At 42.6% G+C, this 23,499-nt stretch overlaps 1 long non-coding RNA gene across 1 annotated transcript in view; it reads left to right on the forward strand.

Annotated features, from left to right (window-relative positions):
- Positions 1–7,679: 7,679 nt before the first annotated feature.
- LOC105495314 (uncharacterized) overlaps positions 7,680–23,499 on the forward strand; it is a 34,400-nt gene continuing 18,580 nt past the window's right edge. The window contains exons 1-2 of the long non-coding RNA XR_011608802.1: positions 7,680–11,642; positions 14,342–14,445. This is a non-coding gene — a long non-coding RNA (uncharacterized lncRNA). The remainder of the gene's footprint in view (positions 11,643–14,341; positions 14,446–23,499) is intronic.

Consider the following 23,499-nt stretch of genomic DNA (forward strand, 5'->3'; position numbering starts at 1 on the left):
GGATTGTGCAAGAGGCTCAGTTTACACAATCATCAGCAGAACTTCACCTAGTGCCTGTCATTAGAGAAGAACACAGTGGAGACAAATGCCATTTCATCTTTTGTTGTTCTTTGGCCCAAACCCTCCACCCCACTGGAATGCCAGCTCCAAGGGGGCAAGGATGTTTTGTCTGTTCTGTTCACTGCCATATTCCCAGTGATCAATAGTAAAATGAATTATATTTGTGGCGTTACTTATGGAAACACCTTTATTCCACCCTGGAATCTCCTGGAAGCTTCCATGTCTCAACCACGTGCCATAAGGTCATAAAGAAAAAAAAAAAAAAAAAAAAACTCTTGAAAATGGACAGAACAAATGCTCCTGTTTCCTACATATATTGCTGGTGTCTAGCGCTGTGTCTGATTTCCCCACCATTTTATTTTTGGCCCTGATCTCAGAGGCTTGAAGCATTAAATCATCACTAGAGAAGGATAAGCACAGGCTGTTAGAACAGAGCAAGTTCGTGGTGCTAATAGACCCTTCCAGCAAGGACTGTGATCTGGCACTGTGAGAACAGCATCTTCTTGTGTCTCTGCAGCCTGAGAAGATGGCACCCTGGCATGGAAAAGTGCGGCCTGATGCTCTGGGTTGCTGGGTTCGCTGTAGAATTTATCTGTCATGTAGTCCCCCAATCATTACACCCATACAGTACCCTGACTCATTGGTTATTGAGTGTAATGTCTCTCTATTCAGTAATGGGGATTCTTTTCTCTTTAACTCGTTAGCAACTCAGTGATAATGGCTACTTCTTGCAAAAAAGTATTTGCAAGCTCCACTTCTGCCCATTCATGGGAAAACACACACCTGACTTTGGTTCAGTACCTGCTAAGGCTCTATGCTACACACAGAACAGGTGCTGTCTCATCAGTACCGTACCACACTCCTGTGAGTCGGGAAGAATTAGCCACAAGTCTAGCCTTCCTAGAGAAATTAGGAAAACTTCCCAAGATAGTGCTACTAGCTAAAATCTGTAGAACTTAATTGCATGCTCAACTAGCTCTTTTCAACTCCCACAGCTACCCTAAGTGAGAGGTAAGGGTACCTGTGCCCATTTTACAGATGACATAACTGAGGTGCATTTACCGAGGAAGTGAGGGAACCAGGATTCAAGTCAGCCAGTCAGCACCGGAACCCACACACTGAATCTAGTCCTGAGGTTGGGGTTGGAATCCTTCCCTTTCTCCCCATCTGCAGGCCCCAGTACCAGGAGCTCAGTCAAACAGGTTTTACAAACTCCTTTCAGAGATCTGGCATACAAATGAATGATGCAGGCTAAGGGTATACAAACTTCCTGTTGTTCCTGAAACATAGCATTGTCTCAGTGTTTCTTTAGGTTTTTTTTTTTTTTTTTTTTTTCGTAGAGATGTAGGTACCGGAAATACATTACGGTATTCTTAGCTCCGCTCTGTGAATGCCAGAAAACAAGTAAATGCAGATAACATAGAAGCAGAATCTGAACTCAGGGAACAGCTTTCCTTCCAAACAGTTTACCTTGCATGCATGTGGTGAACAGGGAACACTTTTACACTGCAAGTGGGATTGTAAATTAGCACAGTCACTATGGAAAACAGTATGGAGACTTCTTAAAGAAATGAAAGTAGAGCTACTATTTGATCCAGCAATCCCAGTACTGGGTAGTTATCCAAAGGAAAGGAAGTCATTATATAAAGAGGGCACATGCACACACATGTTAATAGCAGCACAATTCACAATTGCACAGATACGCAACCACGCTAAGTGTCCATCAATCAACGAGCGGATAAGGAAAATGTGGTATATATACACCATGGAATATGATTCAGCCATAAAAAGCAATGAAATAATGTCTTTTATAGCAACTTGGATGGAGCTGGAGGCCATTACTCTAAGTGAAGTAACTCAGGAATGGAAAACCAAATATGGTGTGTTCTCTCTTATAAGTGGGAGCTAAGCTATGAGGACACAAAGGTGTAAGAGTGGTATAATAGACTTTGAGGACTTGGGGGAGAAGTTTGGGAGGGGGTGAAGGATAAAAGACTACCTACTGGGAACAGTGTACACTGCTTCAGTGATGGGTGTCCTAAAGTCTCAGAAGTCACTACTAAAGAACTTACCTATGTAATGAAAAACCACCTGTACCCCAAAAACTACTGAAATTAAAAAAAACAAAGTGGATGTCTCATCACCAAAAACCAAAAAACTCAAAAGAAGTTTGCCTCGGAAAACAGTTGGAGTTTTCACAAACTTGCTGAGCATCACCCAAGGCCTGTGCTTCCTAAGACTACAGGCAAGAATGTTAGAGACTCTCTTTTAAATTATTTAGTTTCTGCGTCTTCCATTAAAAAAAATAGTTAAGGCGATAAATCACAGATAGTTAAAAAGCTTTTGAAAACATGAGCTTCTCTCTACAGCAACTGGCCTTCAGAAGGCAGATTGGGGCGGCCTGCAGATCTGCCTGCAATTCCTGGTCCTGACTGTTGTTCTGCAACTGGAATTAAGGAACCAGACAACATACCCAAGATTTATGGATTCCATTGTTTATGATGTGTGTTCCTCACACATGTTCCCTCTGCCTCACCCGACAGGGAACACCACATCACAAGGTCTGTGGGAGTTGGAGAAAACTCTTGCTGACTCCCCGAATATGGTCCCAGTGTGAACCACCTTGGGGAGAGGCTCTCTCCAGCTGAGCCCTCCATTGCACCGTGTGGTTGGCTGCAGAGGCTTGGAGTGAGAGAGGAGACTAGGGTCCAGCTTCTCGGACACCACTCACTGGGGTAGGCTGTGTCCGGCACATTTTCAGCAACTGTTTTCAAAGTAATAATAATAGGAATTATAATCTTAAAAGAATGGCTTCCACATGTTGCTCTGCTTGTTTAAAATCCAGGTTCACAGCCCTACTTCTTGAATTCCCAGTTAAGAAGAGTCTGATGGAATCCAGTGATCTCTGCATTGAACTATCTTTCGGATTAATTTATCAGCAATTAATTATGACATTTGAAAATCACTGATCTAAGAATGTCAATATCCTATTCACAGACATTTCAAAAAGTTTCCTGAAATAATAGTTCAAGGCTTTCTTTGACAGTGACTCCCCTACGATACAAAGCAAATGCACGTATATGAAACGTATATAATGGCCGGAATAGTTTGGTAATTCAGTGAGCATCTATGATGTACCAGGCACTGCACAGAAAACTTTACATGTATTACTGCATTTAATCCTTTCTGAAAATTGTATGGGGAGAGGGTTATGAATGCACCCATTTCACAAGTTATAAAACCATGACTCAGAAAACAAGAGCTGTTGGAGGTCACACAGCCAGTGAGTGACAGAGCTGTGATTTGGGCCCAGGTTAATTTTATTTCCATTTGATTCCTTCTTTGATGAAAACTGGGCAGAAATTGGTGTTTTACTTTTCCTGAAAAGCAAATTGAAACAGGGGAGAGTTTGGGGAACTGTATTAGTTTTCTGTGGCTGCCGTACCAATTTACTACAAGCTTGGTGGCTTAAAACAACAAAAATGTTGTGTTTCCTCACAGTTCTAGAGGCAAGAAGTCTGGAATAAGTATCAGTGGGCCAAAATCAAGGTGTCAGAAGAACTGCACATCCCCCAAAACCTCCAGGAGAGAAGCCATCCCTTGCCCCTTCCAACTTCTGGGGCTCCAGACATTCTTTGGCTTGTGTCTGCATCACGCCAATCTCTGTCACTGTCTTCGCATGGCCTTCTCTTCAGTGTCTCTCCAATTTGCCTTTGTATTTCTCCTATAAAGACGCTATCATTGGATGTAGGGCCTACCTGAATAATTTACAATGATCTCCTGTGGGGATCTGTAATTATATCTGCAAAGGGCCTTTTCCCAAATGCTACATGGTGAACACGTTTTAGGGGGACTAGCATTCAACTTGCTACGGGGTCCTCTAGCTAGGAAGTGGTAGAAGCAGGACCTAATGTAGTTCTAGCCACAATCCCACATGGGTTGCTTAGACTGCATCCATTGTGAATGACAGACACCCATTGCAGTTTAAGCTTTCTGCATGATGGTTGAATAGGGGGAGGAGGAACTGGAGGATATAGAGTCACTGTAGCTGAAGATGCCAAAGGTAGATATTTCTAGTTACAGACATCATCTACATTTTGTGGTCATGGCTCAAGCATCTCTTGGGCAGGCTTTCTTCACCCAGTAGGTGAAATGTCTTCTGATAGCTCAACACCCACATTCCTCTAGTGCAGCCAGTGGAAAGTGACTTCTCTTTCCATTAACTCCAGAGAAAAAGCCCGAAAAGTTTTGGCCCTGCCAAAATCACGTCACCCTGGTGAAATCATATGATCAGCCCTAAACCCATCACTCTAGTCAGGGAGATCATTTATTCAATAGCAATAATAAATATATATTGAGTACATTCTACGTGTCAGAAATTCTTCAAGATGTATAAAAATACCCCAGCAAACAGAAGACAAATTCCTACCCTCATGGAGCTTATATTCTAGAGGAAAATGCAGACAATGAACATATAAACAAATTTTAAAAACTGTCATTCAAATTCAGACAGAGAGTAGAGCTGTGTAATAAATTAATTAGGGCAATGTGCTTAAAAATGGCCAGAGGTGGTGTGGACTCCTTTAGCTGGTATGATCCGTTAAGACCTCTCTGTAGAGGTGGTAGATGAGGTGCAACTCAAGTCATGGGAGGCAACCATTTAAAGATTTGTGGAAGATCCTTCTAAGTGGAAGGAATAGCAGGTGCAAAAACAGTGGGGTGGGAATAAGCTTAGACGAAGAGAAACATGGATAGTATAGCTTGACTATAGTCCATGAGCAGGAGAGAGTATGAGATGGAGTACTTCAGTGGTGAAGCTGGCATCTCAAAACCAAAATGTGATTTCCAAGTCATCTGCTCTTTAACTCTTTTCTATACAACCCTGCTCAGGGGAGGTATGTCTGTCCACCAAGCATAGGTCTCCTGTGCATTGTGTCATCCCTCTCACTGCATGGCTAGAAGGTGTTCTTTGAGCAGCTGGAAGATTTTAAATATGACACCATCTATCTGATGGGTAATTTTTGCTCCAGCTGTTATAAGAGGATGTAACTGGGGAAATAGCACAAGAGTTAACAAACTCTATAAGGTCTCATTGGATCTTCACCCAAACTCAAACTTGGTCCAAACAAAACACTTTGACAATATTTAGGTGTGAGTGGGGGAGTTAATACATGATGTTTTCTCTTTTCTCTTCTTTTTCACTTTCATACGCCTCTGGGTTGATGGTTTCTGGCCAAGGCCAGAGGTACTAAAATACCACAAGAAAGGAGAACTTTGAAGTGATCATCTGTTCAGCCAAGAAGGAGGTGGTGCTGCCCAAAGGTTCACCAGGAATGCAGTCTTCTGGAGCTTTAGACAGAGTTCCTAGGAGGCCCCCAGAGACAGACAGATGCCTTGGAGTTGATTTGGAGAAACATCTGAACTTCTGGATGGAGTTCTGAGCCGAGCCTGAAACCCTATGGGAGCCTTCATTTGCTCCCAGACAATCCATGGAAACACCTGTTCCAAGTCCGAGCTGACTGAACCACCACCTTTGATTTTGGAAAACTCAAAGACCAGATCTTGAATCGCCCTTTCAGAATGTACCCTGGAATTCCTTGTTCTCCAGTGCAATTATTTAGATAAAGTTATTTGACCATGTGAATGACAGATCTGAGAACATGATGATTTTATTGATAGTTCCTACCGGACACTTCTGTGGCCCAGCAGCATCAGCACCTCCTGGGATCTTGCTAGAAATACTAAACCTCAGGCCCCACCTCAGACCTGCTATTTCAGAATCTGTAATTTAGCAAGATCCCAGTTAATTAGCATGCACATTCCAGTTTGAGAAGAGCGGCACTAGGCAAGCTTAGTCAAATATGCTGTGTGCTCCCATTTCTTGATATTGTGCCTGTGACAGGCGTCCATCGTCAATCAGAGAATCACTTCCTTCTGAGATCAGAATCTTCTCAAGTCATGGTTTCAGGTCATAGTGACCAATCAATGGGAGTTGGCCCAAAATTCTACCTGTCTTCCATACTGGTGTCCACACTTGAAGAAAACTCTGTGGCTCTTTTATTTCCACCCATATACACATCATACATGCCTGATAAATGTTTGTGGAATGAATGTGTTTTCTCCTAGCCTTCTTTCCTGTGATATTCACACGATTCCAGTCCATATCACAGAAAATCAGAACTTCACTGGGCATCTGGGAAGTTCAGCAGCTGTTCTAGGTGTTGGGTTTTGCTGTTGGCCATGACCTATTGGAAGGTTGAGGTGAGGTTGGAAAGATGTTAGGGATGGAATGAAGGCACATGGGAACGCATCTGGCTGTGGCACATGGACCTCAAACCATGCAAGTTTTCTTTTTTCTTTTCTTTTCTTTTTTTTTTTTTTTTTTTCTTTTTGAGATGGAGTCTTGCTCTGTCTCCCAGGCTGAAGTGCAATGGTGCGATCTCAGCTTACTTCAACCTCCGCCTCCCAGGTTCTAGCTACTCTTCTGCCTTAGCCTCCCAAGTAGCTGGGATTACAGGTGCATGCCACCATGCTCAGCTAATTTTTGTATTTTTAGTAGAGACGGGGTTTCACCATGTCAGCCAGGCTTGTCTCAAACTCCTGACCTTAGGTGATCCACCCACCTCTGCCTCCCACCCTCTGCTGGGATTACAGGTGTGAGCCACCACACTTGGCTGCAAGTTTTCTTCAGGACATGGCCCCACGTCGTCCGGCTCTACAAGGTGGCTGCTGTGTGAACTAGGCTACATGCAGAAACGGGACTGTGGGGGGAGTCAGCAGGGATGGCAGACCCACAGCCCTCTAAGACATAGCAATAATGATTATAAATAGCATCCTTCTGACGGCCTTTTGATGTACTGTCCAAGGCCAGGTGGAAAATCTTTCCTCCCCTGCCTTTCCCCACTAATCACCTTCCCCTCATTTTTCAATAAAGATTCTGAGCCCAGTCGGTTCCTTGTCAGGAGCATTTGTTTCCCATTAGAATACTTTTTGCAATTTCGGTTTGTTATGCTAGATAATTGCTTTAATAACAAACCGAGGAAAGACTTTTGAACATTTTAGGAAGTAACTTTTTTTTTTTCTTCAATGAAAATTAACAGAGACTGACAGAGAATTTGGGAATAGTGAAAGAGAAGAAAAGAGTGGTTGGGGAAATGGGGGTTTGGGGGAGTTCAACCAGGATGTATCGGCCAGTGGGTGCAGGTGAAGATCATCAGCAGGCAGAGAATTGTCAGGGGCCTGGATGCTTGTGAATGGAAGGGGAAGTTTAAATATTTGGCAGGCTTGCTGAGGGTAAGCGTGAAGCAACTTTACCATTTTGTCTTTCTTGTGATTAAAAGGGAGAGCACTCCAGCGTGTGTTGTCTTCCCCCCGTGGTGGGAAATGCATTCGGGAGCCATGTCCTCATAGAATTTGCCCATCATAGCTAGAAGTACCCAACGTATTCTGTGTGTGAGTGATTCATTAAAACATGTGAAATGGCCTAACAAATATATGTGTTAATATATGTATATATATTGTTAAACATATATATATAACAAATACATATGTTAAATAGCAATATTTGTTCAGAAACAAGAGTGCTAAGTATCCTACATAATTGCTCTTCTACATTTTGCCATGTTAAAAAAAATCAAGAATGGATAACACTTATAGAGTGTTTACTATGTGCCTCAAACTGGTCTAAACCCTTTACATATATTAATGTGCGTACATTTAGCAGTCAGCTCATTTTTATCTCTATTTTGTGGATGAAGAAACTGAGACGCAGAGAGGGTAGGGTTAAAAATGCACAATGAGTAAATGGCAAATACCTATTTGGGTGCTGGAAGTCTGACTCCACAGTCTATGTGTTCAGCCTCTCCATGTGCTTTGTCTCAGTGATAATTGCAGAAACTGTAGTATTGGGCTACCTTGTATTGATCCCCTGCTGTAAAAACAAAACACTAAGTAGCGTTTATCAAAAGCCCTGTGTGTCAGGTGCTGAGCTAAGGCCATTGCATGAATAATAAGTTGGAGGATGGTGGGGGTGAGACCACTGCAGTTGCCCAGGAAGTATCGATGTTATTCCGGTCTAGGGAGTGGTGATTAGGGGAGGTGACCGGATTCAAAATATATTAGGAATATTTTAGGATCTGTGTATATAGGACCTAGCAACTGATCAAGCATGGGATGTGAGCAGAGAATGATGTTCCCATTGTATGAGAAAAACAACACTTGATCCCTGGGGAGGAGGACTCTGAAAAGACTCCTACTCTGGCAACTGTGGGTGATAAATCAGTTTCATTTCTTCCGCCAAATCTGTAGAATAAAAACAGCTACGGGGTAGAGAGCTGGCTTTTTATCCAATGCCATGTTCCATAGTGTCCAGAACAGTGCCTTGCACCGTTGAGGCCCTGGATTGATAGTTGCTGAATAAATAATTGGAAGTGGCTGCCACAAGAACTGAGACTGCATCCGGACTCACAGGATGGGAATCTGTCAACATTGGCTGTGGGTGTGGAGAGGAGACATAGAGAACGTATCCTGTTTATCTAGCGTCCCACGAGGAAATTTATTTATTCTTTTGTTCATTCATTTATTCAATCACTTATTTATTCCACAAACATTTATTGAGCACGTACTATGTGTCAGGTCCCTGGGCAGAACTCAGGGATATAGCATTTAAAGCAACAGACATCGTCTGTTCCCTGATGGAAGCAGGGGACCTTGACTCAGTATTTTATCAGATCCAAGGGGAGCTTATGACCCCAAATCCTGGACTACCATGAGGTCAATTGATCCTATTAGTGCCTAGAATCAACAAAGGACCTTTCTGGAAGAAGTAGTGCTCAGTGCTTCCAGGAGCAAAGGTCCTGAACTTTTATGACCCACTTCCCCTTGTTTCCTTCACAAAAGTATGTTGACTTACAGGCAAAACACAACAGCATCCACAAGCAGAGGCCAGGAGCCTTGTCTGATGTCTTCAACTTGTTCTACTGTTCACTGGGTCGCGCTGCCAAAGCTCAGACTGAATCAGCTTGTCCAGCTATAGAACGGGTTCATGTATGTTCATTAGAGAGCCTTGGGGTACTTTGGCATGGGCATCTCAGGGGCCCTGGAAACCGGTAATGATCATAATAACCTGTGATACTTGCACAGCTCTCCAGTCTTTTCAAAGAAAGCAGCCACACCTAAATTATTTCACAACATTTTGGGGACAGAAAAAGTAGGGTTATTATCCCAATTTTACGGCTCCAGAGACACAGAGCCGTTCAGAGACATGCCCAGGTCCCCAAAAAGAAAACTGTGATAAGGTTGATGTTGAAGGGACTTGGAAAAATGAATGAAAGATAATGAAATAGCAACACAAACGTGTGTGCAAGTGCTTGTGTGTATGTGTGTGTGTGTTTCACTCCCTAGGAACCTCATGGCATGTTCATGGCTGTGAATGACTACTTTTTCCCCTCCCTCCCTCCTTCCCTGCCTTCCTTTATTCCTTTCTCTCTTTTTTTTTTTTGTAGTATTTATTTATCTCAGTGATTAATATGTTAACTTCTCCCTTTGACTAATATGTTAAATTCTTCTGCTCAGTGGAAATTGTATTTCCTCATTGAAAGCTAGAGGCAGCACTGTATGCTGTAGGGCAGGGATCCCCAGCCCTCAGGCCGTGGACTGGTACTGGTCTGTGGCCTCTCAGGAACTGAAACACACAGCAGGAGGTGAGCAGCAGATGAGGGAGCATAACCACCTGAGCTCCCTCTCTTGTTAGATCAGCAGCGTCATTAGATTCACATAGGAGCGTGAACCCTAGCGTGAACTGTGCATGTGAGGGATCTAGGTTGCATGCTCCTTTTGAGAATCTAACTAATGCCTGATGATATGAGGTGGAACAGTTTATCCCAAAACCACCAACCCACAATCCATGGAAAAAATTGTCTTCCATGAAACCAGTCCTGATGCTGAAAAAGTTGGGGAACACTTACTGCTCTAAGGCAAAGCTACACCCAGGGACAGTTGGAACAGAGTGGAACATGATGCAGAACACGCATGAATTCAGGGGTGCCGGAGCCAGGCAGAGCTACAATATCTGTCTCCAGTAGCAAATGAGGGGATGATCCCAAGGGTGCACAGTGGATAAGAGACATGAGAAGCCATCCCCCACAGGAACTCAGCTTCCCGAGCTCACTTGGAGTGCAGAGTTTTATGTGCTCAGGTTGAGGAAGCGCTTGCTTTTCCTCTCCCACTTGCCAAAGTTCTGTGTCAGGAGTTTCCAGACTTCAGTGTGCCTAGGAACCACTCAGGGAGATCATTAAAAATGAACACGCTGGGACCCTGCTCCCAGAAATTTGAACTAAGTAGGTTGGGGGCAAGGCCCAGGAACCTGAATTTTCACAAACAGCTAGTGTACACACCTCACTTAAAGAATGATCACAATATGTTGACATGACACAACTCGGCTGTGATAGAAAGGTAGAGGTTAAAAAAACAGGAAACTGAAGTCTCAAGCAGAACTGTCCTTGTCATTGGGAGTGTCACTGGGGATGAATATGCCCTCCTTCCCTTCCCTTGAGTTTGAATGTCTGCTTCCTATCAGTTGGTGGGACCTGAGGAGGCCAAGTCAAGGAAATTTTTTTGTTTGTTCTTCAATGTTTTCCAACTTGAAGTAGAGTTTGGGGAAAGATGGGGGAGTAAAAAACAGGATTGGTGAGAGAAGATGGTATGAGAGATCAAGAGGAAGAGGGAGACGGTATTTATTGACTACCTACCGTGTGTGAAGTGTGTTATGCATATTGACTTCAGTATCTAATATCTATAGCTCCTTAGGATGGCTGGAATAGGCTTTGAAGGCAGGCAGGTTTGTGTCCTAATCTTGACTCTGTCACATGTAAGCTGTGTGATCTTGAACAACTGACTTCACCATTCGGAACCTTGGTTTCAACATCTGAAAAATGGGAAGAGTTATAGCATCTACCTTATAGGATTGTTGTAAGAATCAGTTACCCCCACCCATAAAAAATGTATTTATTGAGTAACTTCAATGGATCAGGGATGGACAGAGACACCAAAGATATACCAGTAGGCAACTTAGGGAGAAACCTTACCCTCTCAGGACACATATTCTAGTGGATATGCACAAAATTCTTGGCATGAGCCATGAGTGCACGTCATTACCACCATGGACACTGAAGCTTGGGAAGCTCAAGTCGCTTACTCCTGGTCCCACAGTTGGTTAGAGGCCAAGCAGGGATTTGATTTTTGGCATGTTACATTCTAAAGAACCTGCTCTTCAGACTCTCCCTTAGTCAGGGGACAGAAGAGAAAACCCAGTTTTAGAATCCATGGAGAAAAGTAGAACTCTCAAAGTAGAGGAACGAAGATAGGTCTTCTGGAAGGTCTGCTTGGAGAAAAAAGACAAGCCTAGGCTGGTGTGACTCATGGGCCCTGTTGCTCTAACAAAGCTTTTTTTCTCTTCCTTTCCCTGGGAGACTTGGAGTTAATCAAGAAACCCAAACAGGAATGACCCAAGATTGAACTAGTCTGGCAAGGAGTGGTACAAGGAAGAAATCAGCCAAGAGCTGAATCCATTCCAACAAACAAAGGTATTCTTGGGCATGGGCCAGGGTAGCACCAACTCTGAGAGCTTCTACAGCATAGTCTAGCAGAGGCAGGAGAGGAGCGGGAAACTTATTTTTGAACTTGGAGCTCTCAAAGACGAGAAGGAACCTAGCTATTCTTAGCTGTGTCTGGGGGCTTAGCAAAAGCTTTCTTGCTGAATTATAGACAACAAGAGCATTTATTAACTCACTCCCTGTTGCAGCCTGGCTGCTAAGCAGATTCCAGGAGATGTTATCTGGAAGGTGCATCACTGTGTATAAATATTTCAGAGGTCAAGACCCAACACAGAGCTTGAACTTTTCAGGGCCTGGATGTGTTTATCAAGGGATGGATGTTTAGGCTTCTTTTCTGGGTGTTGGGTAATCTTGCAACCACTTTGGAGAGCTGCTAACAGCAAATTCTGGTTGCCTTACGAGGCTCAGAATGAAGTCCAGCAAGCATCAAAAAAAAAAAAAAAAAAAAAAAAATCTGCTTGCACGGATAGGTTCTGATTTTGCATCTTTAGAGCATTTTCAGACAAGTGTCCGTAAATCAAAAGGTTAGAAAATCTAACTGTTCCCTGAGGATTTTCTACAGAAGTGTTTCTAAATTTTTATTATTGTGGAATGAATATTTGGAGAACTTATTAAAATGTAAATTTTGTTAGGAGGTCCAGGGTGGGACCTGAGACTCTATATTTCTAACCAGCTTCCGGGTGCTGTGAATCCTGTTGGTTCTTGAACCAGAATTTCAGTGAGAAGTTTCTAGGGTCTTTTGACTGGCTTCTTATAGCCACATTGCATATTATACTGGCTGGAAAATTCATTTGTATCAGTTAGGAATACATTGAGCTGCAAGTAATGGAACACACAGCTTCAGTGGCTTAAATAGACAAGGAATTTTAAAAAATTAATTATTTTTTAATCAACAAATAAAAATTGAATATATATATAGTATATAACATAAATATGTTTTGATATATATATATATAAACTGTGGGGTAGCTAACTCAGTCTAATTAGTATATTCATTATCTCTCATTTCTGTGTGTGATGAGAGCTTTTTTGTGTAATAAGAACATGTAAAATCTACTCTGTTAGCAGTTTTCAAGATTACAGTACACTGTTAGTAACTATAGTCACCTTGTGTACAATAGATATCCTGAACTTCTTCCTCCTCTTTAACTGAAATTTTGTGTCCTCTGGCAAACATCTCTCCTGCCCCCAGCTCTTGGTAACCACCATTCCACTCTCTGCTTCTATGAGTTTCACTCTTTTTCAGTTTTCATATAAAAGTAAGATCATGAAGAATTTGTCTTTCTGTGTCTGGCTTATTTCACTTAGCAAAATGTCTTTGAGGTTCATCCATGTTGTCACAAATGACAGGACTGCCTTTTTTTAAAATGCTTAAGAGTATTTTATTGTGTTTATATGACCCCCAAATCACAGGCAACAGAAGCAAAAATTAACAAATAGGATTACCTCAAACTAAAAAGCTTATGTACAGCAAAGAGAACAATCAATAGAGTGGAAAGATGACCTACAGAATAGGAGAAAATATTTTCAAATTGTATGTCTGATAAAGGATTAATACTCAAAATATATAAGAAGCTCCTAGAACTCAAGGAAATTAATAACCTGATTAAGAAACAGGCAAAGAGGCCGGGCGCGGTGGCTCAAGCCTGTAATCCCAGCACTTTGGGAGGCCGAGACGGGCGGATCACGAGGTCAGGAGATCGAGACCATCCTGGCTAACACGGTGAAACCCCGTCTCTACTAAAAAATACAAAAAACTAGCCGGGCGCGGTGGCGGCGCCTGTAGTCCCAACTACTCGGGAGGCTGAGGCAGGAGAATGGCGTAAACCCGGGAGGCGGAGCTTGCAGTGAGCTGAGATCCGGCCACTGCACTCCAGCCTGGGCGGCAGAGCCAGACTCCGTCTCAAAAAAAAAAAAAAAAAAAAGAAACAGGCAAAGAACATGAAAAGACATTTCTCAAAAGAAGACATCCAAATGGCCAACAGGTTTATGTAGACATGCTCAATATCACTGATCATCAGGGAAATGCAAATGAAAACCACAATGATTTATCACCTCACACCTCTTAGAAAGGCTATTAAAAAAAAGGATCATGAATGTCGGCCAGGGTGTGGAGAAAAGGGAGCCCTTGCACCCTGTTGGTGGGAATGTAAATTGGTGCAGCCACTGTGGAAAACAGTACGGAGGTTCTTCAAAAAACTAAAAATAGAACCATTCGATCCAGCAATCCTGCTTCTGAATTCTATACCCAAAGGAAATAAAATCAGTAAATCAAAGAGATATTTGCACTCCCATGTTCACTGTATTATTCATATCAACCAAGACATTGAATCAGCCTAAGTGTCCATCAATGGATGAATGGACATAAACGACAGATTTGGAAACTACCATATAAAAGTCCAGAGAAGGACCATTCCAGTGGCTCCCTGTTAGCATCAGTGATCCCAAGTTTTTCATTCTTCTTCTCCTCCATGCATCCTCAACATAGAAATGGATGGAATGTTTTATGCTCTTGTAAATTTGTATGTTGAAATCCTAATACCCAAGATACTGCTGTTAGGAGATGAGGGCTTTGGGAGGTGATTAGGTCATGAGGGAAGAAGCCTCATGAATGGGATTAGTGTTCTTATTTAAGGCGTCTGAGAGAGATCCCTTGCTTTCCCCTTCAGCCACGTGAGGTTACAGTCAGAAGACAGCTGTGTATGAAGATCAGTGCCTCATCAGACATGGAATCTGCCAGCACGTTGGTCTTGGATTTCCAGTCTCCAGAACTGTAAGAAATATTTTTTTGTTGTTTGGAAGCCTCTCCATATATGGTATTTTGTTATAGCAGCTCAAAGACACACACAAATGCAAAAATGCCTGTTGCAGCTTCAAGCCCCGTGTCCACATTAAAGTTACGAAGAGCATCCAGAAAGGGTTTTTTCCCAAGACCCTCAGTTATGTCTCTTTGGTCAACACTGAGTGCTGTGGCTTTCTGGAACTCCACAGAACCTGGGATCACAAATATTATAACTAAGTACCTTGCTACCCTGAACAATACTGCAGTTCTGTTAAGTTGAGGAAGAAGGGATGGGGTGGATATTGGGTAGGCAGCTAGTAGTATCTGCCACCCTGTTTCTTAACAATCTACACCTAAAAGCTACCATTGGAAGCAACTGGACACTGCTGAACTAAAAAAAAAATCTACCATTATTAGGAGCTTAGTATGTGTTAGGCACTGTTTTAAACAGTTTATATGGGTTATTCTATTTAGTTCATAGAACCCTTTGAGGTAGAGATTCTTAGTATTCTCAATGAACTTGTTTCAATTTCTCAAATATGTCATGTTACTCTCTACCATGGGGCCTTTTTATGAACCATCCCTATTATCTGTAATGTTCTTGAATCCCCTTTGCCAGATTGTGTGCTGGTAAATGTTTAATAACTGGCTTTCTAGGTGGGGGTGGGTGGATAATAAAACAAAAACCTCATCTACAGCACTTGCCAATTTCTGTGGCGTAAATACTCCCACCATGGCCAAGTTTCAAGCTACTAACGTGATGTCACTGGACACAAAGTTGGGAAGAGAAGGACCATAGAACCTAATTATATGGCATTTCCACCATATAGTTATAATCATTATAAGTGACCTCAGAGAAAAAAATAGTAAAACATAGTAAGAAAATCAGGGAGTGATAAGTTGTGAGAATTTATTGCTTTGTTTTTAATGTAGCATTTAAAATTTTATGTTTGTATAATTTAATTATTAATAAGTACTGTGCTTAATAACCAGCTTGCACAGTTCCTGAACATTGCACTATCAGTTCTCACGAGGCATATGGGCAGGCTTGAGCATACCACATCTGATGTCCAATTGATGCCTACTCTTTCTTCAGATTCCACTTCCTTCGCTTCCTAGGGAAGCCCTCCACACAGCTCATGCCACGTGGTCTCACAGACAGAACTCGTCTTCATGGGATTTAGTATTAGGCTGATGCAGTTACAATAGAATTATAACTTTGCATTTATTTGTATGAGTCTTTGAATCCTGTCCCATTGGGCAGGATTCTGTCTTTATTCTTTCCTCATCATTCTATTCTGGGAACCTTCCAGTGCCAGCACATAGCAGCCGTATAAAAATTATTGTCAACAGAATGAGGGCAAAGAGAGACACAGGAAGGTAAAAAAAAAAAAAAAAAAAAAAAAAAAAAAACCACACGTCTGGTCACTCATGTTACTGAGCTGGGATAAATACTCAGGACTATTCAATTTCAGAGTTGTGTGTATGTGCATGCGTATGTGTATGTGCACTCATGTGATTGTGTTTGTGCAAGTGTATGTATGTGTATATAGCTGCAGGATTGCAGCTGGAAGTGAAAGTTGGCCTACATATTGAAACAAAATCAGTTGATTAACTAAATACCATGATAGGGTAACATATAGGTTCTGATTCCATCTTTATGACAATCTTTATGAAAACCTTTGGGACAACCTTTTGTAATTTCTCTCAAGGTTAAGAAACTAAACATTTTAACCGTGGCCAGGTGCTGTGGCTCATGCCTGTAATCCCAACACTTTGGGGGAGCCATGGCAGGTGGATCAGCTTGAGCTCAGGAGTTCAAGACTAGTCTAGCCAAAATGGCAAAAAGCCATCTCTACAAAGAATACAAAAAGTAACAAGGCATGGTGGTGTGTGCCTGTCATCTCAGCTACTCAGGAGGCTGAGGTGGGAAGATTGCTTGAACCTGGAAGGTCAAGGCTGCAGTGGGCCATGATTGTGCCACAGCACTAGAACCTGAGTGACAGCGCTAGACCCCGTCTCAAGCAAACAAACTAAAAATTCTGATTGGCTCAAGGCAATCACAGTCAATCCAATCTCTTGGTCTGCGATTGGTTGATGAGTAGGCATGTGACTTTGCTCTGGGCGGAGGGGGGGAGGGGGAGTGGGCGGGGGGGGGAGGGGGAGTGGGCGGGGGGAACAAAAAAACCTGAGGGAAGTCTCTTGGGTGCTCATGAGAATGGTGTTCTGCTCTTATAAAGGAGGAGAGAGGATAGTGATGAAGCAATGATACAACACTTATACTAATGATTAGCTCCCTGGAGGGAGTAGACAGGGAGAGAGAGATAATTGGAGGTGGGCATACAGGAAGATTCCATAGCTCAATTAAGTATTGTTTCTTTCACTCATCAATGAGTTATAGGAACATTAATTAATTTTATTCTCCTTTAAACCCAATATGTCATATACATTACATATAAACTACGTAGACTTAAAGTCATGTATAAGTGTGTGTGTGTATATATGTATATATGTGTATATATATGTGTGTATTTATATATGTATATACTTGTTTATATGAAATAATTCAAAATAAAAATATGCAAAAATCCCCAAAGATAGGAAAAATAGTCTATTCTTTACCTGGACATTATTGTATCTGGAAGAGATGCTGAGAACTGTGGTACATGGCTAACAAGTAGAAGAAGCTGCTAAGCTTGGATCCATTCTACTCTTTCTTCTCATTCTTTTAATAAATGTTCTTTGAGCATCTATGTGGCCAGCATTGGGCTGCATCAAGACTATAATCATGAAAGATTCGGAGGTTTTTGATGATTTGTTTAGGCCACTGAGTGAACTGATGTTGGGGTAGTCTGCCTCTGAGTGACCTGTTTTGCCAGCTTTTACACCTCTATAGATACATAGATGTACATATATAAACATTTTAGTATTAGACATCACTTTGAATTGACTTGATCTGTTGCCTGTAACTGAAGTCCTGACAGATGCAGGCTTTAGCATGTTTTGCTTGCTTGTCTCATGGCTAGATCCCCTGCGTGTCCCTGGTGTCTGGTTGTACGTTGGTAAGTCGAAGCTTGGTGCATATGGGCACATGCCTGTGATTTACAAGCCAAAGGGACAGGAGCTGTGAAACCATTTATAGCAGCCTCCAGAAGATAGCCAAGCAGGAGGGACTGGAGCCGAAGACAGACTCTTTCTGGTCCCTGGAAAGAGCAAATTGATGAGTTTCAGTTACAAAGAATGGCTTAACATTGCATACATCATGATTAAAAGAATGCATGATCTCTTTCTTGATTGGATCTAATAAAACCTTTGTCTATTAACTAATAAGTTAAAAAATGACATGCAAAGCCGTTTGAGTTATAAGCCATAAAGCAATAAATAAATGAAATTGCATTTTAGTAAAAAGCCCAGGCTTCAGGCAGTGCCAGCAGGAGGCCCCTGGGAAAGGCTCTCTGAACAGAGATTTGGGGCTTGATTACATCTTGTCCCTCATTTTCATGCTTCCTGCTTGTGGGTTTCAACTGAAACTTCAGTTTGGCTTCCTTATCCCAGCTCCAGGAAAACCTGCTGACAAACCTGACTTCCCACATTCACCTTTAAGTTCCAGCTGGGGTGGGGCCTGGAGAAAACCCACGTATCATCAGATAGATACTCTGTGATCAGGCCAGGCACAGTGGATCACGCCTGTAATCCCAACACTTTGGGAGGCTGAGGCGGGCGGATCACAAGGCCGGGAGTTTGAGATCAGCCTGACCAACATGGTGAAACCCCGTCTCTACTAAAAATATGAAAATTAGCTGGGTGTGGTGGTATGGTGTGCACTTGTAGTCCCAGCTACTCGAGGCAGGAGAATCGCTTGAACCTGGGAGACAGAGGTTGCAGTAAGCCGAGATTTTGCCACTGCACTCCAGCCTGGGTAACAGAGTGAGACTCCATCAAAAGAAAAGAAGAAGAAAGAGAGAGAGACAGAGAGAGAAAGAAGAAAGAAAAAAGAAAGAGAAAAAGAAAGAAAAGAAAGAAAGAGAGAGAAAAGAAAAGACAGAGAGAGAAAATAAAAAGAAACTCTGTGATCAGTTTGGTACGTCAATCAATGAGCATTCATTGCATATCTACTATGTCCCAGGTCTTGCTCTCAGTGCTGGCATACACAATGAATAAGAAATACTCTCTTTCAGTAATCGTGGCTAAAATTTAGGAAGTGCTTACTCTGTGTTAGGCACTATTGTAAGTGCATTACATTTTTACTCCATAAGACATCTATGCAGTAGGTAGAATTTTTAATCCTCATTTTCCAGTTTGAGAAAAGCTGAGGTCCAGAGAGATGAAATGATTTCCCAATATCATACAACCAGTACACAGGGAGCTAGTAAGTAAATTAATATGTTAAAAATGGAACTACTGGTCTTTCCTAACGATATGTCTTGCTCTCAGCCCAACCTGTTCCACCTTCTGCACATAGGCTTCTGAAGTTGAGTGCTATTGACATTTGGATGGGACCATCCTTTGTGGTGGGGCGCTTTCCTGTGTGTTAGAGGATGTTTAATCGTATCCTTGGCCTCTACTTATTAGATACTAGCAGCACCTCTGAATTTGTGACAATCAAAACTATCTCCAGATATTGCCTAATGTCCCCTGAACCTCTTTCCTGTGGCTCTCATCAACTTCGGAGTCCTCCATGACTCTTCTTTCTCTCACACCCCTACTCCCCAGGCATTAGGAAATTCTGTTCTCTTGTCTGTCATGCTCTCCTCAGAATCTGACAATGGCTGTCCCCTCCAGCCTAATCCAAGTCACCTTCATCTCCCCCGTGAATTGTTTCATCAGATTTCTATTGTTCTTCCAGCTTCTATTCCTTTCTTCTACAATTTATTCGCAGCAGAGCAACCAGAGGAATGCTTTTGGAGCATAGTTCAGAGTGTGTCACTCTCAGCTCAAAATGCTGCCACGGCTCCCCAGTTCCCTTGGAGTGAAAGCAAAGTTCATACAGTGCCCCACAAAGCCCTACCTGTTTTGTTTCCCTCTTGTCTAGCTCCTTGGAGGGGTGCCTCTCTTACTTCATTATCCACTATACTCCCTGTCATTCAGTCTGCCCCAGGTTACTCTGGTTTTCTTCCCATTTCTCCAAAACACCGGATATATTAGCTCAGGCGGCCATAATAAAACGCCACAGACTGAGTGTTCTAGACAATAGAAAGGCCTTTTCTTCAGTTCTGGAGGCTAGAAGTCTGAGATCAAGATTCCATCAAGGTTGGTTTCTTATGAGGGCTTATTTCTTTTTTTGAGATGGAGTCTCACTCTATCCCCAGGTTGGAGTGCAGTGGCGTGATCTCGGCTCACTGTAACCTCAGTCTCCTGGGTTTAAGCAATTCTCCTGCCTCAGCCTCCCAAGTAGCCGGGACTACAGGCCACCACACCTGTCTAATTTTTATATTTTTAGTAGAGATGGGGTTTCACCATGTTGGCCAGGATGGTCTTGATCTCCTGACCTCATGATTCACCTGCCGCGGCCTCCTAAAGTGCTGGGATTACAGGCGTGAGCCACCACACCCAGCCATGAGGGCTCATCTTCTGACTTACAGAAGGCTGCCTTCTTACTGTATCTTCACATGGTTTTCCTCTGTGCTCAAGTGCTCCTCGTCTCTCTGCCTGTTCTTATGAAGATGCTCATCCTGTTGGACTAGTGCCCCACCCTTATGACCCCATTCTACTTTATCACCTCCATGCAGGTCCTCTCTCCAAATACAGTCACATTAGTGGGTAGGGCTTCAACATATGGATTTTATGGGGGCACAATTCAATTCATAACATGAGAATACTCCCACTTTTACACTGGCCATCTCTACTCTGGAATGCTCCTCTACCAGTTATCTACATGGATAACACCCTCTCTCCTTGCAAGTTCTTACTCAAAATTTCCCTTCTCTGTAAGAACCAACCACCCTCATTAAATTTTTATCTCTTCCGTCACTCGCTTCCTTCCACACTCTCAATCTCTTTCCCTGTGCCCTGCATTTTCATTTTTGCACAGCACGATGTGCGCCTTCTAGTATACTATTGATTTTGCTAATTTATTATGCTTACAGATGACTGTCTTGGTGGTCCATCCTATCACTGGAATGGCAGATTCATTGTCTGTTCTGAATACAAGGGTATCCCACCTGCCAACTAAAGCACCTTGCATAGGATAATGCTTAATAGTCAGTGAGCCAATGGAGACAGTGTGGATTCAGGCTGTAATGCTGGGCATTGCAACTCTAGGACCAATGCTCTTAACATCTAACAATATTGCCTCACAGGCTAGGGTGGGGAGGAAATAAACTAGTAGATAATTCCTAAACAGAATGATTAGTGAAATAATTAATTTATGTGCAAAATGCAAGGTTAGCAGAAAAGACTGTTAATGTCTTTGCCTGCCTGGGGCATGTGTGTGCATGTGTGTGTGTGCATGGGTCTTGAGGAGCAGGGTATTATTCAAGAAGAGTTCCCAAAAGAAAACCTGTAGACACTTGCTCTTTGAAAACATCAAAAGTAGCTATTTATTACCATTACAGAAGAATACATATTGGCTGTCAAAAAATCAGAAAGTACAGATAACCAAAAATAAAATAAATTGCTATATTCTCATCATGCTTTAATATGTTCATATGCATGGATTTCAGAACTATATTTGTATTTTTGTGCATTGAGATGGAATTATGCTGCAAATGATAACTTGCAGTCCACGTTTTCCATCTCCCATCTTTTAGGGGTATTCTTTTTTTTTTTTTTTTTTTTTTGAGATGGAGTCTGGCTCCGTCACCCAGGCTGGAGTAGTGCAGTGGCATGATCTTGGCTCACTGCAAGCTCCACCTCCCAGGTTCATGCCATTCTCCTGCCTCAGCCTCCCGAGTAGCTGGGACTACAGGTGCCTGCCACCACACCTGGCTGACTTTTTTTTTTTTTTTTTGTATTTCTTTTTTAGTAGAGACGGGGTTTCACTGTGTTAGCCAGGATGGTCTCAATCTCCTGACCTTGTGATCCTCCCGTCTTGGCCTTCCAAAGTGCTGGGATTACAGGTGTGAGCCACTGCACCCGGCCAATGTGGGCATTCTTGAATGGGTCTTGAGGGATGAAGAGGAGTTTGCCCAGCCAGCAGAGTAAGGAAAGGTGCTTCTAGCAGAGGTAGGAGGATGTATGAAGGCACACAGAAGGGAATGAGACAACTTGCCCTGCTTCAGTTGCTTCACTTGAGCCCACTAGAGTATAAGGTGTGGGAAAAACAGATGTAAGGCTGGAGAGAGAGACTGGAGAGGGATCAGGAGGACATTATGCTCTCTAGTAAGAGTGTGGCTTTGTCCTGTGAGCAGGCCCACGTGTTTCCAAGTGTGAAACATAAGCCTCCAACGGGATGTGAGAAGATTTTAGGAGAAAATGACACAGAATCGCTTGAAGAGAAACTTACTCTCTTTATCATGTCTTTGTTTTTCTAACTAAGCGGAGCAGAAGTCTCTGTTAGTGCTAATATGCCCTTAACACCCCTCCAGCACTTGTAATCTCCCAGCTTTAATATGCCCTTAACACCCCCCAGCACTTGTAATCTCCCAGCTTTAAAAAAGAGGAACATCAGGCTCCAAACTTTTAATAATCAACTACTTAGAATGTTACAAAATAATTTTGCCCCATTTGTGGTTATTTTTACTGGTATTCAATCATTTATTTCATAAATATTGAGCACCTATTAATGTGCTGGGCACGGTTCTAGGTGCTTCTGTGTATGGCAACTGAGTGTTTTTTTATTTATAGTGATAGTATAATATGATTATGGTATAATATTTCTTTGGAACATGCTGTGGGCTGAATTGGGTGCCCACATTTTTATGATGAAATTGTAATTTCTGGTAGCTCAGAATGTGACTGTATTTGAAGACAGGGCCTTTAAAAAGGTGTTGAGTTAAAATGAGGTCATTTTGGAGGGCCCTGATCCAATAGGACTGATGTCCTTATAAGAAGAGGCAACTGGGGCACAGACAGGTACAGAAGGAAGACAGAGGAAGAAGATGTCATCTACAAGCCAAGGTGGGAGGCCTCAGAAGGAACCATCCCTGCCAACACCTTGATCTCAGACTTCTAGCCTTCAGAACTATGAGAAAAGAAATTTCTGTTGCTTAAGCCCCCTAGTCACTGCTACTGTGTTAGTACAGCCCTAGGAACTAATACCGTACATAAATCCATTTATGTTATAAAAGCAAGTGCCTTTCAATGAATAATGTTAACTTATTTTATCAGTGGAATGAGGACAAGGCAAAACTCATGACAGTAAAACACAAAATCATGAGCCTGCAGTACAATTCTTGAAGGTGAGAATGGAATAACTAGATTCGTAGGATACCCAAGAGGTACGGAGAGCCATGGTTGAGTCTAACACAAGGGACCCATAACATCCGGTCTAAGGGCCCTTGACTGCTCTTTTTTCCAGATATGGGGAACTGTGTTGTAGTTGAGATATATCCACTGTCTCCGTGTTTGTCGGCGCCTAACCTGCCCGGTGTAATGAGGAATCTGACTCAGAGTCAAATAGTCCTACATGAACCCTCCCCTCCAGCCAGACCTGCCCCATTGCTCTCTGGTTCTGTGTCTCCTTTACCCACCTGGCCTTTGCTTCTGCAGAACCTTCTGCATGGCAGTCGATGAGACCTTCACTGTGTGTCTTCAATTCCCACAGTGATAGAATGGACTTTATTAAAAATGTTGGTTCCTGCCTTTATGGCATCTTTCCTAAAGAGATTCTTCAGGTGGGAGAATTATAAATGCCTGCCCCATTGATACCATGCTCATCACATGGGTTCCTTTGGCCGGTGATGCATGAGTGACGAGCACCTCTGAGCATGAGCCTTAAGAGCCCCTGAGTGTTCCATCACCATCAATCTTTTTCCTGGAAAAAGGAACAAGACTGAAAATATCTCAGACAGAGAGTGCTCCTTCAGCCTGGGCCCAGAATCTACAGTTGAGCTGAAGCTGACCCACAATGGCCATAGTGTCTGTGAGCAATATTTTCACATGCCC

This window comes from Macaca nemestrina, chromosome 10 (genome assembly GCF_043159975.1).
Source record: "Macaca nemestrina isolate mMacNem1 chromosome 10, mMacNem.hap1, whole genome shotgun sequence".
Lineage (NCBI taxonomy): Eukaryota > Metazoa > Chordata > Mammalia > Primates > Cercopithecidae > Macaca > Macaca nemestrina.